This window comes from Humulus lupulus, chromosome 4 (assembly GCF_963169125.1).
Source record: "Humulus lupulus chromosome 4, drHumLupu1.1, whole genome shotgun sequence".
Taxonomy (NCBI): Eukaryota; Viridiplantae; Streptophyta; class Magnoliopsida; order Rosales; family Cannabaceae; genus Humulus; species Humulus lupulus.
Window position 1 is genome coordinate 71,695,149 of NC_084796.1, and position 16,291 is coordinate 71,711,439.

A 16,291-nucleotide genomic window follows, 5' to 3' on the forward strand; every position below is an offset into this window, starting at 1 on the left:
GATCGACAGAATGAGAACCACCACACATTTCACACCTCACTGCCATCTGAACTGCATTAGCAGATACAGTGCTCTGTTGTAACTGTTTCGTCAAGGAGGCTACTTGTGCTGTTAGAGCAGTGATTGCATCCAGCTCATGCACTCCAGCCACCTTTCTGGCCCCTGATGATCTTTCTTCAGACCACTGATGATTGTTTGTGGCCATGTCCTCTAGCAGCTCATACGCACCAGTTGTGCTCTTGCTCATAAAAGTGCCACCCGCTGCAGCATCAATAATGGTTCTGGTTGTAGAACATAAACCATTGTAAAAATTCTGTACTAGCATCCACTGTTCAATGCCATGATGAGGACATCTTCTCAAGAGTTCCTTGAACCGTTCCCAAGCTTCATACAAAGACTCTCCATCATTCTGGCGAAAATTGTTGATCTCTCCCCTCAATTTAGCAGCTTTGGACGGGGGGAAGAATTTTGACAAAAATTTCTGAGCTAGATCTTGCCAGGTGACAATAGAGTTTGGTTGCAGCGAGTTCAGCCAACTTTTAGCTCTGTCCCTCAGAGAAAATGGGAAAAGCCTCAACTTAATTGCGTCATCACTCACCCCATTATATCTGAAGGTTCCACACAACTCCAGAAAATTAGACAAATGGGTGTGAGGATCTTCAGAAGGCAACCCATTAAATTGCACAGAGGACTGCACCATTTGTAGAATAGCTGGCTTGATTTCAAAGTTGTTAGCCTCTACAGCTGGTGGGCATATACTATTTTGTAATCCCATCAGAGTGGGCAGTACATAATCTCTCAGGCTCCTCTCAGCATTGTTCTGAGCCTGACCCCCTTGTACAACTCCAGGAATTAGAACATTCCTGCCATCCCCATCATTATGTGCCATCTTCACAGATTTCTAGGCCTCCCTCTTGTTCTTTCTCATTTGCATACAAGATTTTTCAATCTCAGGATTCAAAGGAACAAGACTGTCTGCTCCTCTTCTGCCACGCATATACCAAAATTCACCTGAGATAGACAAATTAAGCAACTAAACAGATTAGAAACAAGAGAAATTAAAATCAAATTAGAATAAAAATTAATTAGACTGATATTGATAATTGTTTTCAGTCCCCGGCAACGACGCCAAAAACTTGTTGCGGTATTTTTGCTATGCAAGTGCACACAGTCGCAATTCGTAATAAAATGGTAAAACCAAGTATCGTCCTCAAGGACTGATTTATCAATTACCAATCAATTAATTTCTTGTTCTATTTGATAAATTAAAATTCTTGATTTTTATAAACACATCAAAAGAAACTATAAAGTGCAGAAACAATAATTGAAAAGTAAATGGAATAACAACTAATAGTAAAACTTTTAATTTAACCACTGAATAAACAAATAGGATATTTAATCTCATCAACAATCCTCTCTATTATTCCCTAATGCAAAGTATGAGTTCTTCTTCTTTTTACCTAATTCAATTAACAAGTTGATACAGCAGCCTATAATCATACCATGAATTATAAACTCAACCTAAGTAACAATTTCCTATATTTCTATGGTAAATTGAACCACAAAGGTAGCATTAATCTCGACAACTTAATAAATAGTTACACAATTAATTTAGATACTTTCGTTCTAAATTAGAATTATGTCCAATATAACCACAACAGATTTAAATCTCACTTCTCAGATTTTGACTTAAAAACATATGTATATGACTATAGATGGCCAATCAATAATCAATCTATAAGAACAGGTTATATGGAACTGAAGAACATTGAAGAAGAAGAAAATTGAAATTGCATTAGTTCATAACAGGGGTTCAAGTGATTCAATTAAACATCCTAAACAAAAAATTAGTTCATAATCATAATGCTAATCACAACAAAAATTAAAGATAACATCAGGAAGAAGAAGAAAAACATGTAAAATACTCCAAGCCTCAGGCTTCAAAACCAGAGCTCATCCACCGTCCGTGCGTGTGTTTTCTCTTCTCTTTTTCGCCATATTAAAACCTAGGACTCAATTTTTAAAGAGGCGGGCCGTGGCTCTATGTGCACCATGCCGCGGCCCGTGTCAAAATTTCTGGGCGAAATGCTCTTTCCATGCCGCGGCCCGCGTCGAAGAATTCTGGGCGAAATGCCCATCAATGCCGCGGCTCGAAGATCTCCTCAAAATAGTGGTTCTGTTTCACCACCTAGCCGCGGCTCTATGTTGCTCATGCCGTGGCTCTTAAGGGATTTCTCAATTTTTCAAGTTTTCATCCCAAAAATTCACCAACACTTCCAAATTATGTTGAGATCCATTCTTTCTCGAAATATGATGAAAAACTTGGTTATTTCTTCCCCTTCGTTGACATTTTTCTCCAAGTGCTCAATTCTTCCTGATATTCACAAAGACAGACAAACGAAGCATAAACCCGCACTAAATGAAAGAAAAACGAAATAAAAGACTACTAAAAACATCACCTAAACATGACAAAAACTAGACTCAACACTAAGAGAGAGATAAGATGACAGATACAGGTTTTTGATAGGTTTTAGATTCTCTCTAAACATAAGTCATTTTCTAAGCCTTATTGTTCTTTTCTCTTCTTCTCACTATATCTATCTCATGTGTTGAGAATTGGCCACTCTAGTCTAGGTGATTCCAAGGATACTTTGGAAGGTTGTGAGGAAAATTGAAGAACGGTTAAGTTTCTTGGTAATACTCTGCTATAGAAAGGATACAAGGGTTAGAGAAACTAAAGAATGACTCTATTATTCCACTGCGTATAATGTAAGTATTCTTATCATTATTTCTCTCTGAAATCAATTTTAGAAATATGTTCTAGGTTATCTCATATTAATTTGTTTAATATTAGATCTACATGAAAATAAATAAAGATCATGTATAAGTTTTCCTAACAATTACTACATGTATGCAAATAATATTAAATGATTCTAGGGCTTACAACCCTAATGAGATGGTGACTAATAAGACTTTCTGAGTAGATGACTAATATGTCTCTCTGGGGTAGATGACCTATAAGTCGCTCTGAATAGATGACTAATAAGTCTCTCTGAATAGATGACTAATAATTCTCTCTAGGGCCCTGCGCCCTAAGCCATGTGACGTTTCAGTCACCTGAGTCTTTTTGGCCCTAGCTTTGAGTAACTAGCCAAGCGCTTTAGTTTTCTTGGACCAATAGGTCGGTCAAGCATTTAATGCTCATGTTGATTAGATATAATCATTTCAGCTTGCGTTAAACATGCTAATACCGCTCTTGACTCATAAGCCAATACCATATGACCAACGCTCAGTACTATTGCCAATCATGACTGATAAGTCAGAGCTACGCAACCAGTACTAAACACCATTGTCGTTTCTGACTAATAAGTCAGTGCCATTCACAGGTAAGCAAAGCGGCCAAGAATTTACAATGCAATCAATGTCCATGTATAGAGAACTCAACATGCCTCATCAATAACCATTCATATCACAAACTGGGTGCAATTTTCTTACCTCTGGTTTGAGCGTAAAATAATAAAAGAACGACCCTTGAGAACGATCTGTCCATAGGCCCCTTACTGGTCACCTAATCATAACCAAATATGAAATCCCATAATTAAAATAAATAATAAAAAGGTTCATGGACTAAAACCCTGCTCCCGGGGGACCTCGACTTCTACTAAAATGGCTAGTAGATTCGATTCCGAGCCAAGAGAATCGAAAACCCGTGCTTAAAACAAGCTAAAACCCATCTTGGCACAAAAGGGACAGGCGGGCCGCAACCTACCCACAAGGGTCGTGGCATGCCCCCAAGACAAAGAACCCCCTGTCTGGGGTGCTAGGGGCAGGGCGCCACTCGCCCCTGTGGGTTGCAGCGCGCCTGCTAGACAGAACCCAGTGGAGGCTCTGGGATGCATTCAAGTCGTGACTTGCATGTACTCGGTCAGGACTTGACTTCACGAACCCAACTCCCCTGCATTTTTCTCAATTCAAACTTAGGCAAATCTTCATCAAACCAATCCCAATACCACAATTAATCATCACCACAACATTATCACTACTTTAATAGCAAAACCCAAGCTTTGAAACACCCAAAACACCCCGAAATATCAACTTTTAAGATCAAAATCTCAAGCTTTCAAATAACCTCAAAACTGAGTAAAAACTCAGAAATCAAATCTTAGAATTCTTACCCTAGTTATGAATTAAACTCCTTTCATCTACTGAACACAATGCCTAAGTCTCAAGCCTCCAAAACCTCAAGTTTGAATCCTGCTATTTTGCCTCAAAATTCCAACCCGAGAGAGAGAGAGAGAGATGATCGAGAGTGAGAGAGAAGGAAACTCTGTTTTTGTTGCCTTAAACCTTCTACAGCCATCCGTTGGCTAAACATAACCCAAGGTTAAAATGACCAAAATGCCCCTAGGACCAATTTAATCTTTCAAAGTCAACAAGGGAAAAATTGTCATTTCCCATCTATCCCGTTAATCATAATTAACGTCCTCCAATTCCCGTTACTCCCAATATTCCCAAATAATTATTAAATCATATCCCATTACCCGCTCATTCTCGGTAATGCACTAAGCATCAAATTAACCCCAGGCTCACTCTGAGCCTGGCAATGAACCCCGTTATGACCAAACTACTAACATGAATCCTAGGATCGTCTCATGTTGAATAGCTCAAACATACCCACATAATAATGTGGTCTCACCCATAACTCACAAGCATGCACATAAATATACAAATATGCTATAAATGGTCAAAATTATGATAATGCCATTCTAATAAGAAGTAGGCCCACATGCATGCAATTATCATCATATAATAATATCACTAACATAATTATGCATATAATCACATAATTGCATATTAAATCAATTATGACCTTCCTGGCCCCCCCTAATCAAGGCACTAAGCCACATTTGGAACTTTGGGATGTTACAAATATTGTCCCATTCGACTGCCAAACACACCATATGCTTAATCAACATTTGTTGTTACGATGAAATCCTCAACGACGTCAACCATCTCATCTACATCTTCATTCTCCTTAACTACCTCATTGGAAAAACTAGCTTCCATCTCACCGTGGTAAACCCACTGTTGATAATTCTGTTGAAAACCCTTGTTAAAGACATGAGCCTCCACCATATCTACAGTTTGTAGTTTAACATCGAGGCACCTCATGCATGGACATTTAATTCTCTCATCGCAGTCTACGTGTTCTTTATCCATTTTCAAGAAGGTTAGGAGACCATTCCAATAAGCATCACAGTTAGGATTCCTTAATGTCGTCCAACTCTTATTGATCAACATCTATGATAAAAGAATAAACAACAATTAAACATTATTGACTATGTGTGTGTGTGTTACCTAATCCATCGTTTCACTCCATTTCTAAAAGGGTAAAGAACCTATCCCATTCAGATTTGTAGTATGGATGTAATTTAATCTACACTCTTCAAATTGTTTTCATTTATGTAAAAAATTTGGAAGCACCTCCGTACGGTTCTCATAAGTACGCAGACTAAAATTAAGTTTGCCCACTTACGAGAAAAAATAAAGAGAGACATATTGAAATCTTTACTAACGAAACAATAAAATGAGGAATAGATCAAATTATAGGTACTTAGAGGTGTAAATATGGGCTGGGCTTTCTAGCATGGCACGAAACCAGCACGAGCCCGAGAGGCACGAGCATGACATGACACGACATGACATGGGCTTGAGCATGGCACGGCACGACAAGCTCGAAGGCACGACACGAAAGCACGAATAAACTAGCCCGAAAGTACGACACAATAAAAACCCCGATATTTTGACATTAATGATAATAAAATTTTATTTGTCAATAATCTATAAATTAAAATGATAATAAAAATCTATTATTTTTCTCAATGTTCATATTTTTATAATTATATTAATTTATTTTAAGGTTTGTGAGTTAAAAATTTTAACATTTATTAGTAGGTATTCAAATTTCTTTGATATAATTTTGGTAAACTATTCTTAAAAAGTATATAAAAATATCTAAAACTATAATTTAAACAAAGAAATGTGTTTGGATTGGTGGTGAGTCCATTATTGTTAAAGAGAAGGTCAATGGTTCAGTTCCCCATCCTCACATATTTTGGCAATAATAAAATGGGCCCAAATTTGTGCTCAAGCAAGGAAATTGGGTCGGCCCGAATAAGAAAAGTGGGCCGGTCTGACTTGGGCCCGACACGACATGACATGGGCCAACCCGGCCCGGCTCGAATTATTCGAAGGCACGAAAATGTGGGCCGGCACGGCCCACATTTACAGCTGTATAGGTACTCAACAAATCCAAACTATGCATGCAGACAAATACCATCCTAGATAATTCGAAGAAGCATATTATAGAGTCATTACTGACTCAGCCTCTCCGAACGGGTCTATGGCTTTCCGTGATTAAAAATAATTAATTTTTTTTCACTAGGTGATAATATATAAAACTTCTATCCTATCTTTGGTGATCAACTTTTATCACAAAAAAAGCAAAAAAGAAAAAAAGAAATATTTTTTAACACTAGCTGTTGTATGATGTCTTATAAAATCTTATGATACCATTAAGAAAGTATGATGTTTTGTAAGCTCTTATTTTATAATGTTTAAAATTATTAATAATTCATATTTTAATTATTATTTCATTAATTTAACCAATAGTAATTTGTTTTATTGTTCGTTTTTTATTTTCTTATTTAGTTTATTTTAATTATCAAACTTATTTTTTCATCTTAATTAATTAATGATTTATTTTTAATTTATTAGTTTTATTAATATTAAATTAAATTATTATTTTTTAATTTATTTATAAATTATTCCTCTAATTTTTTAATTTATTTTTAAAAACTAAATTTGTTAATATTAAATTAAATTATAAAATTTTATTTTTTTCTAATATTAAATTAAATTATAATTTTTTAATTTATTCTTGAATTTATTTTGTTAATTCTAATTATTCAAAAAAATTATTTAGGATTTAATTATTTATTTAGTCCCCTAACCCTACCAAAATTTTGGAAGCATAACGTCTATATTCTAAGCTATCCCAAAAATTTAAAATCTTGCAAATGACATTCAGAAAATTCTCAGAACATTGACAATATATTATATATTTTTCGACAAATATAATTATTTTATTCCGAATTCCAACCTACCCTATTCCAACCTAGTGGGTCCCTTGGAGATAATAAACAGACATCTACTAATCCCATTTTTTAAAGATATTTAAATAAACATCTTTAAAAAATGAGGAATACTAGATGAATACATTGACTCGGATTACTCTTCCCATGGCATCCCCTAGACATATGTCTAAGAATTTTTGTTATTAGAAATAATAACAATTATCACAATGTGATAATAACCATCCTATCCTATATACGATGTTTTATAAGGTCTTATTTTATAATGTTTAAGGTTAAATGTTCTTTAAAAATTACAATTGCATTTATTAAGAATGTTACTATAGTTATGATTATTATTATTAATTTTTCTTTTAACTATTGTTTAATTAAATATAATTAAAATTAATTATAGATAATTATTTCTATTCTTAGTTTTCAAATTTGTCAAGATTTTTCATAACTATTTATTTTTTTACCTATCAAACTTATTTTTTCTTCTTTCAAATTAATGTTTAATTTATGAATAATCTTTTCTTTTAAACTATTTTAAAAAAAATTATTTATTATTTGTAAAGTTTACTATTACTTTGTTATATTACTAAGATTATTGTAAAAAATTTAATATTAAATGTTAATATATAATTACGTATATATTTATGAAGTACAACTTATTCGAGTTTAGTTTTATTGAATTCATATTATAATTATTATTTAATTAATTAACAATATAATTATTTAATTAATTGATTGTTATTTTATTAATTTATTAATTACTAAAATAATATTTTATTATTTAATTATCTTAATAATCATTCCATTAATATTTTATTATTTAATTATTTTATTCCGAATTTCAACCTACCTTATTACGACCTAGTGGGTCCCTTGGAAATAGAAAGCAGATATCTATTACTACCCATTTTTTTAAGATATTTGAAGAAATATCTTAAAAAATTGGGTAATACTAGATGAATACATTGACTGAGATTACTATCCCCTAGGCTTTCACTAGATGTATGTCTATGACTTTTTGTTATTATAAATAATAACAATTATCACTATGTGATAATAACCATCCTATCCTATATATGATGTTCTACAAGGTCTTATTTTATAATCTTTAAGGTTAAATGTTCTTTAATAATTACAACTGCATTTATTAAGAGTGTTATTATAGTTAGTGCATTGATTAGCGTGCCAGAATGACAATAAATTATTTAATTATGTTAATATATAAATTTGATGATTATGTGATTAGAAATGCATGTTTAGGTGAATTAAATATGCATGTGGGCCTCATTATCTATTAGGGGCATATTTGTAATTTTAGCCCTTTGAGGGCATAAATGCAATATTTGTGTATATTATGATTGATATCACGAGTGAGTGCTGATATATTTGTGATGCACGATCCGAGACGATCCTAGGGGGCAGTTTAGCTAGATAGTGACAACGGGGTCAAATACTCGGCTCGAGAGGAGCCTAGTCGTATTTTTGGAATGTTTTATGTGTTCGGGAATTACCGGGTAATGGGTAGTAATTTAACAATCATTTGAACATGTCAAGATTTAATAGGGATTTCTAGGAACACGCGAGGAATTAGCGGGACTTTGCAATCGACGAAATTTCCCTTGGTGGCACTTGAGGGTTTAGATAAGCTTAAGGGAATTTTAGACTTTTGGCTAAGGTTGGATATACACTTAGATGGCTTGAGAAACGACTAGAACTATGAAGAAGGACAATAATCACTCTCAGCCTTTTTCTCTCTCTTGGCTCACTCCTCTCATTAAAGCTTAGAGGATTTTTGAAGAAAATTTTGCAAAGACTAAGGATTCAAGGCTTGAATTTGCAAGGCATGAATCTTGAAGATTTGGGAAGTTAGCTCTGAGTCGAATCTGGTACAGAGGTAAGCTTTTAAACTTGATCGTCATGTTGAATTGTGCTAGGATTGGAGGTTTGCATGAGAGTTCAATTTTACGTTTGAATTTGGATATTTGATGAGTGTGAGGAGTTGTTTATGATTCTGTTGTGATGTTTAGGTTATATGAAAAGGAATTCTAAGCTTAAATTTAAGTTGGGTTTATGATTGGGGTGTGAATTTGGGGATTAGGCTCGAGGAAAATGCAGGAATAGTTTGATTTTATGGGTTTGGGGGCTCGGGTCACGGCCCTTTTCTTCAGGCATTGCGGCCCGTGTGTGTCGAAGAGGCTGGAAAGCCCCTGTTTGCCTAGGCGTGCCACGGTGCAAGGTATAGTGCGTCGCAACCCATGTCCCTCATCAGAGAGGCATTTTGCCTCTGACTTGAAGGTGCCACAGACCTTAAGGGGTTGGGCCACGGCTCAAATGCAAAATAATGGATGTTTAAAGGTTTTTAGCTCAGAAACTCAAATGTTAAGGCTCGGAAAGGATTTTCCTACCTAGATTGGTAGAATCCAAGGTCTCGGAGGCTAGATTTATATTACGAAGTTATTTATTGGCTTGGAACTTGATGGATGGTTATTAAGAATACATTTTGACTAGGTTTTCTTGGGATTGCAGTGCTCAGGTTAGGGGCTTGTGCTTGGGATTGCAGTGCTCAGATAGCTCGAGACACAGGTAAGAAAACTATTGTACCCGTAGAGCAGGGCGTGGCCCTATTTTTTTTTTATTGTAGGGCATGACTCTATTGCATATATTGTAGGGTGTAGCCCTAATGTTTATATTCACTATGTGTTTATATATTTGATGATATTGTGCTATATGATGCATATTTGTGAGTGAACGACGAAGGTTGAAACGTCGAAGGCCGGAATAGCGAAGGTCAGGAATGGCGAAGGCCGAGAACGACAAGGGGTCGAGTACAGCAAGGGGCTGCGATCAATGTTGAGCACGCTGAGTGCAGGCCGTTAGGGCGAGACCCTCCTAGGGTGATGGAGTCACCCTCTTAGTGAAGACTGCGAACCAAGGGCCTGGTAAGCGCCTGGGATGGCACTCGACGCTATATGTTTAGCTCGTTGGTTGTTTGTTATATATTGTGGATTGTCATATATATGTTATATGCTTTGTGTTGAGATTTCTTGCTGGGCTTCAACTCACGGGTGCTCTATGGTGCAAGTAAGGATAAAGGAAAGGTCGACCAGCCATGAGTAAGGAGAGTGTGGAGCGACGGGTACATGTTCGGCCTGCCTGGCTACCACGACTAGGGTTGTTTTTGGGAAAATGTACTGTAATTGTTGTTTTGTCCATAGTATACAACAAAACAACCAACGGGCTAAATACATAGCGGCTTATGCCATCCCAGGCGCTTTACCAGACCCTGGGTTAGCGGTCCTCACCGAGAGGGTGGATACAATACTCTAGGAGGGTCTCGCCCTAAAGGCCTGCACTCAGCATGCTCAATGCCGATCCCGACCCCTTGCTATACCCGGCTTCTTGCCGTTCTTAGCCTTCGTCATTCCCGAACTTCATCGTTCACTCACAAACATGCATAACATAGCATACTAATCACTGATATCCACAATATATATTAATCATAAACAATAAGTTCGCGCCCTGAAACACAAAAAATAGGGTCGTGCCCTGCTCTGTGGTACAACAGTTTTCTTACCTGTGTCCCGAGGTGAGCATAACCCCTTAATTCGAGCCTCGTCAAAAATCTAGTCACAACGCATTGATAATAACCATCCATGAGGCCTTAAACCAAAAAATAACTTCATAATGTTAGTCTAGCCTCTAGGATCTTGGATTCTACTAAACTGGGTAATAGAATCCTTCTCGAGCCTTAACATCCTTGTTCTCGAGCTAAAAAAACTCCATTTCCCCTTTGTTTCCATTTAGGGCCGCATCCCACTACTAGTCAGAGGGAAAAGCCCTCCTTTCTAGAGGGCAGGGGCTGCGGCATGCCCTTTAGAGTCGCAGCGCACCTAGGCAACTCAGAGGCTTCTCCAGCCTATTCGAGCACACGAGCCATTTAACCTGAAGAAAAAGGCCGCGGCCCGAGCCTTCTAACCTAGAAATTCAACCTCTTTTATGTATTTTTCCTTGAGCCTAAATCCCTAATTCACTCCCCAAACAACAGTTAAACCCAGAATTGAGCTTAGATTCCCTATCCATGCAGCCTTGGTACCATAACAAACTAGAAACACTTCCATAATCTCATCAAACACCCAAAATCAAGTATTAGAATCCTTCACATGCAATCCCTATAGTTCTATCAAAATTACCCATAAACTAAGGATGAAATTCCTTACCTCTGTGATCTCGACACCCTTGAGCTGATTCCCCAAGTTCTGCAAGCCTCTAGACTTCAATTCCTTAGCTTAGATCCTCAAGAATCTCTTCAGCCTTCAAGCACCAAAAGAGGGAGAGAGAACCGAGAGATAGAGACTGGGTAAGAGCTGAGATTATTTTATGTTTTCTTCTATATGTCTTTTCCTCATTCTAGTGCTTTCTCAAAGTCTTCAGCTGCCTCAATGACCAACATACCCCTATGTCAATCCTGACTCCTCTAATGCCACCAAGGGAAATCTAGTCAATTGCCACATCCTACTAAATCCTCGAGTGTTCCTATAAATCCCTGTTTAATCCCGACATGCCCAAATAATTGCTAAATTACTACCCGTTACGTGGTAATTCCCGAAAATATATTATATTCCCAAAATACCCCTATGCTCCTCCCGAGCTAGGTATTCAACCTCGTTGTGACTTTTTAGCTCAACTACTCCCTAGGACCATCTCGAATTGTGAATCACAAATATATCAGCGGTATCAATCTCATATATACACATATACCACATTATGCCCTCGACGGGCTAAAATTACAAATAGGCCCCTAATAACTAGATAGGGCCCACATGAATATTTAATTCACCTAAACATGTATTTCTAATCACATACTCATTTAATTCACATATTAGCATAGTTAAATCAATTATTTCCCTCCCGACACACTAATAAAGGCCCTACGCCTTATTAGCAAATTTGGGACGCTTCAGATGTGGTAACCATTGGCAGAGGACCACACATCGTTGAGTCGGGTAGAAAGGCCTAGAAAAGATATGTCAACGAGCTAAATACGGGGGAAGAATCTCCCTACGAACCTGAATCGCGAGTTCCAAAACAACAGAGGGTTGAAACTAATCCTATTACTTTCATAGAAGAAGATGCATCGCACGTCCAGTTTTCCCACAATGACCCTCTGGTAATCACACTCCAACTCGCCAATAAAAGGGTGCAGCGGGTCCTGATAGATAACGGGAGCTCAGTTAACATCCTTTATAAGGCCACTTTAGAAAATATGGGACTCACAGTTTGAGACTTGAAAGCCTGTGCGATATTGTTGTATGGATTTTCAGGAGAAGGTATAGCCAGCATAGGTTCCATCGAGCTGCTGGTAACCTTGGGAGACTATCTAGTCTCAGTAACCAAGATGATGGAGTATATAGTGGTGGACACCCCATCAGCCAACAATGTACTGCTCTGGAGAGCAGCTGTGATTGGGCTGGGGGAAGTGTCATCTATGAGGCACTTGGGCATCAAGTTCCCAACATCCAGTGGCATTGGAACGCTGAAGGGAGACCAGCTAGCTGCCCAAGAATGTTATAGCATTTCCATGAGAGAGAAGGGCAAAATAACTGGGCAGGCAATTGTTGTCTTCCAGGAAATAAGCGGAACAGTCTTCGAAGTAAAAAAAAGATCAACCCAAAAAAAAAAAGAGGATAGGGCCAGTCTCAAACCAATTGAGGAGCTCGAGGATATAGAGCTGGATGAAAATGATACCACTAAGGTTGTAAAAATAGGGAAGAACCTCCCCAAGGATGCGAGATAGATATTAATTCGCTTCATAAGGGAAAATCAAGATGTGTTTGCATGGTCGCACTCGGACATGGTTGGGATCATCCCAAACATTATAAGCCATGCACTCAACATAGACAAAAGCTTCCCTCCAAAGCAATAGAAAATAAGGCTTATGGACGATGATAGGAAGAAAGCTTTGAAAGAAGAGGTCGAAAGGTTGAAGGAAAATTAGTTTATCCGAGATGCTTTCTACCCTGATTGGATATCCAATCCAAGCCCTGAAAGAAGAGCCCAAAAGGTTGAAGGCAAATCAGTTTATCTGAGACGCTTTCTACCCCGATTGGATATCCAATCCTGTGCTAGTTCTGAAACCCAATGGCAAGTGGCAAACTTGCATTGATTATTCATATCTCAATAAGGCATGTCCAAAGGATTGCTTTCCCTTACCTCGAATTGATCAGCTCATAGATGCCACCGTAGGTCACAAAACCATGTTGTTCATAGATGTATACTCTGAATATAACCAGATAGCCATGCATTCACCTGACCAAGAATATATGAGCTTTATGACTGATAAAGTCTTGTATTGCTACAATGTGATGCCTTTCGGGCTCAAGAACGCCGGAGCCACATACAAAAGATTAGTGAATAGGATGTTTTCCGAACAAATAAGGAACAACGTGGAAGTTTATGTGGACAATATGCTAGTCAAATCTAAGCATAACTTTAACCATGTGGACGATCTAGTTGAATGCTTCGTTGTATTCTAGAAGTACAATATGAGACTTAACCAACAAAAATGCTCATTCGGGGTGTTCTCAGGAAGTTTCTCGGATTCATAGTAAATGCTCGGGGAATAGAGGCAAACTCGGATATCATTAAGTCATTAATTTATATGCCCTCACCTCAAAAAAATAATGATGTCCAGAGCCTAACTGGACGAATGGTAGCCTTAAGTAGGTTCATCTCGAAAGCTACATATATATGCCTCCCATTCTATACTCTTTTGAGAGGAGGCAAAAAGTTTGAATGGTCGAGCGAGTCTGAGCTCGCATTTCAAATCCTTAAGAAGCACCTCGCCAAACCACTAATCTTATCCAAGCCAATCACAAGGGAAGTATTGTACTTGTACCTCTCCACAACTGAGCATGCAATCAGCGCGGTACTTGTTCGAGAGGATAAGAAAGTGAGAAAACCTGTTTACTATGTTAGTAAAAGGTTACTAGGGGCAGAGTCGAGATATCCGCTAATGGAAAATCTAGCTTTGTGCCTGATACGTGCATCTTGAAAGCTTCAACCTTATTTTCAGGCACAACCAGTACATGTATTGAGTGATCAACAATTAAGGAAAGTACTATCAAAGTCTGAGGCCTCCATGAAAGATTGTTAAAATGGGTTGTCGAACTTGGGAAGTTCGAGATCACCTATCATCCAAGAACAACGATCAAAGGGCATGCCTTAGCAGATTTCATAGTTGAATGTACGGGAATCACCAACGAGGAAGTCGTAACCCCAGCCTGCAAGCTTTGGAGATTTTACGTCGATGGATCTTCTAATGGAAATGGGTCGGTGGCAGGAATCATCTTGATCACTCCGACGGGAAATCATTTTCATTCAGCTTTAGGGTTTAGCTTTGAAGCATCAAATAATGAGGTTGAGTATGAAGCACTATTAGCAAGACTCCGAATAGCTTCTTAGCTCAAGGTGAAGGCCATTCACTGCTATAGTGATTCCCAATTAGTCGTTAACTAGGTTTTAGGAGAATATCAAGCTCGTGGCATTAAAATGGCAACCTATTTGGAGAAAGTTAAGGCGACATTCGAGGAATTTTAGTTCTATGCCATAGAAAAAGTTCCGTGGGAGCAAAACTCAAATGCAGACGCTCTGGCTAGACTCGCCATGACTAAAGAGGCTGATGGTTGAATTCGTGCCGATCCCAAGCATAACTAAGCCTAAGGAAGAAGATGTCAATATGATTGACTCGCAACCTACATGGATGACCCCAATAATCGGCTACCTTGAAACTTGGAGTCTCTCGGCAGACCGAAACAAGGTTAGGAAAGTTATGTACAAAATACCAAGATACACCATCTTGGAAGGGAGGTTGTATAGAAAAGGGTATTCAATGCCACTACGAAGGTGTGTAACTTTGCCCAAAGCAAGAAATTTTTTAGACGAAATCCATGAAGGATTTTGCGGAGACCACACTAGGGCATAGTCTGTCGAAAAAGGTGATTAGGAAGGGATACTTTTGGCTTACAGTTAAAGAAGAATCATTCGAATACGTCAAGCACTGTGACAAATGCCAATAAATTGCTTCAATACTGCGACCTCCACCCACCGAGCTTACCATGATGAGCTCTTTGTGGCCATTCGCGGTATGGGGAATCGACCTTATAGGTTCCTTGCCATCTAGAAAAGGAGGAGTAAAATATGTCGTACTCATTGTTAATTATTTTACAAAGTGGAGTGAGGTTGAACCTCTAGCTACTATCACCTCAAAGAAAGTTCTAGTTTCATGGTGAAGAATATAATCTTTAAATATGGGGTGCCCAGGAAGATTGTATCAGATAATGGGACGCAGTTTGATAATGATCTGTTCACACAGTTCTGTGAAAAGAATGTGATAATAAAAAGTTTTTCCTCTGTGGTCCACCCATAGGAAAATGGCCAGGTCGAGGCAGTGAATAAAACTCTGAAGAGTTCTATTAAGAAAAGGCTCAAAGAGGCTAAAGGGAAATGGTTAGAGGAATTACCACAAGTCTTATGGGTATACACAACGACAGCCAGGACCTCAACGGGACATACCCCCTTCTCCCTGGCTTATGGTTGCGAGGATATGTTACCTATTGAGGTCAAAATCCCATCAAAAAGACACGAGGTATACTAGCAAACCTCAAACGAACCCCAGCTCCAAGAAACTTTAGACTTAATTGAAGAAAGATGAGACAAAGCCCAACTAAGGAACGCAGAATACCGGCAGAGGGCTATGAGATATTTCAACAAGAGGGTTTAAGACAGAAAATTTGGATTGGGAGATTTGGTGCTCAGATGCGTGTTTTTGGCCACTTGGGACCCATCTGTAGGTGTGCTCGAGCCTAATTGGGAAGGACCGTACCAAATCCAATACATCATTCGACCTGGTGTTTATAAACTAGCGAGATTTAATGGAGAATTGGTCCCACGAGCTTGGAATGGTGAACATCTACGACCTTATTATCAGTAATGTAGGAATGATGTTTATTCATTTTTAACCCAACTTATATTTAATTTCAACTTTTTATCAATAAAGCACTTATTTTTATTCAAAGTTTTGTGTATTTTTATTGCTATACTTTTTGCAAGCTCTAAAAATTCAATAACCTAAGATTGCAATCATG

The 16,291-nt window shown here is 37.8% G+C and overlaps 1 non-coding gene across 1 annotated transcript; it reads left to right on the forward strand.

The window, feature by feature from the left end:
- The first annotated feature begins 335 nt into the window (after positions 1 to 335).
- LOC133833420 (small nucleolar RNA R71) lies at positions 336 to 442 on the forward strand. The gene has a single exon (XR_009892801.1). It is a non-coding gene; the product is annotated as a small nucleolar RNA R71 (small nucleolar RNA).
- Positions 443 to 16,291: the final 15,849 nt, after the last annotated feature.